At 36.8% G+C, this 1,707-nt stretch overlaps 1 long non-coding RNA gene across 1 annotated transcript; it reads right to left on the bottom strand.

Moving 5' to 3' along the window:
* Positions 1 to 478: 478 nt before the first annotated feature.
* Positions 479 to 1,382, bottom strand: LOC114808899. Its single transcript, XR_003756664.2, has 2 exons — positions 1,067 to 1,382; positions 479 to 870 (listed from the first exon to the last, which is right to left on the bottom strand). It is a non-coding gene; the product is annotated as an uncharacterized LOC114808899 (long non-coding RNA).
* Positions 1,383 to 1,707: the final 325 nt, after the last annotated feature.

Raw genomic sequence — 1,707 nt, 5'->3', positions numbered from 1 at the left:
ATTCCAAGCGCTTAATACAGTGCTCTGCACATAGTAAGTGCTCAATAAATGCTATTGAAAGAATGAATGATTGAGTGAATGAATAAATCCCCATTTTGCAGATGAGGAAAGTGAGGCAGAGAGAAGTTAAGGATACCTACCAGGTATGTGGTGGAGACAGGATTAGAACCCAGGTCCCCTGACTCCCAGGCCCGTGCTTTTTACACTAAGTCACAATGTTTCCTGATTCGTTTGATCTTATAGTCTCTTCAACTCTGTTCTGTAACTCTCCTAAATTAATTTTAGAAATGTGCACAAAATGGACCCTAACTACATCAGAGTGGTTTTTGGCCTTTTTTGGATCTGGCAAATGCCACACCAATGATCAGTGACCTTTACTGAGTGCTTACCCCAGAGTTGGTAGACACGTGCCCTGCCTTTCATTCACACCTTTTATCACTGATCTCTGGTTATTTCTGCTAAAATAAGGACCCAAATGTAAAATCGACCAAATTTTTATTGGCACCTAGTAGGCTTTTTCACTGTTCAGGTTGAAAAAATATTTACCAAATACCAAAACATTTGTCATTTTTACAATGTTAGTAATATTTAAGCAAAGGTACACAGTTCAGATGTGTATATATATATAAGACATTCTTTTGTTTACACTGGTGGACTCTATGATAGAGATTCAAGCATTTCGTTAACTACCTATTTAAAACTTCAGGTTTAGGAACTTGAAAGTTTTTAAAGCACAGCAACAACTTGCAATTCCCTTAGCTAATGGTTACAGTTATATCACATTACTTAGGTATAAGTTCTTTCTTCTCAGAGCATTCAAAATTACACGGACTGGAGGCAAATGAGGAAACTTCCCATCTTTTACTCTCTCTGTTAAAGAGAAAAAGAATAGTCATGACCACTTTTTTTAGTGATAACATTCATGTTTGGGAAAAGAAAATCTGGCGTGATGAAATATTTCCAAGGCTTTTCCCGTTTAATGAAAGAAGATCCTCATTACCAAGCAACTGTTCATCTTAAGATGAATTGCCTGGGTAAACCAAAAAGGATTGACGATATTACTTACACTGTCCAATCTATTCTTGCTTCGTTGTGCAAGAAATTCTTTTTCAATTTCATTTTGTGATTTTATTAAAACGATTTCATTTTTCTTTTCCATTTCTTCATTAACCTAAAAATAAGGACATTTTCCCTTGTAAATGTAAATCTTTGTAAAGTTTTAACAAGTCACACAGTCATAACTTGGTACCTAACTAGCATAACCATCTCAGTGCTCAAGTCGTGATCATAAATTACCCATCTTGCTAAGCAATTCTAGGAATTTTACACTTTGAAAAAGATATAAACCACACTCTCAAATGAAGGAATAAAGCAGTTTTGTTACATTCTCTCTTTCTGTCTCTCCTTCATTTATCCGGTCCCTTCCTTCCTTCCTCCTTCCCTCTCCATACCACCTTTCCTTCCTCCCTTCATTTTTCTTTTTTTCAGTTACAATCTCCTGTCAAAAATGAGACCAGACAACTGAGACAACCTAAAAAAAAAGAAAAACCTCCTTACAAGCACCTGGGTTTGGAGTAGTTTTTCAGGTTCCCAGGGCTATAGCAGGAACTGATGTGAAGTCCTAGTGACTTGGCGACCGATTAGCATTTTTTCCCAAGAAGTCGATCTCAGTTAACTGTTGGAGAAAGGACTTGGCCACTCCCTCAT

Source organism: Ornithorhynchus anatinus, unplaced genomic scaffold, assembly GCF_004115215.2.
Source record: "Ornithorhynchus anatinus isolate Pmale09 unplaced genomic scaffold, mOrnAna1.pri.v4 scaffold_361_arrow_ctg1, whole genome shotgun sequence".
In the NCBI taxonomy this organism is placed as follows: domain Eukaryota; kingdom Metazoa; phylum Chordata; class Mammalia; order Monotremata; family Ornithorhynchidae; genus Ornithorhynchus; species Ornithorhynchus anatinus.
Note: the sequence above shows the minus strand (reverse complement) of the source record. Positions and strands in the feature narration are given on the sequence as shown.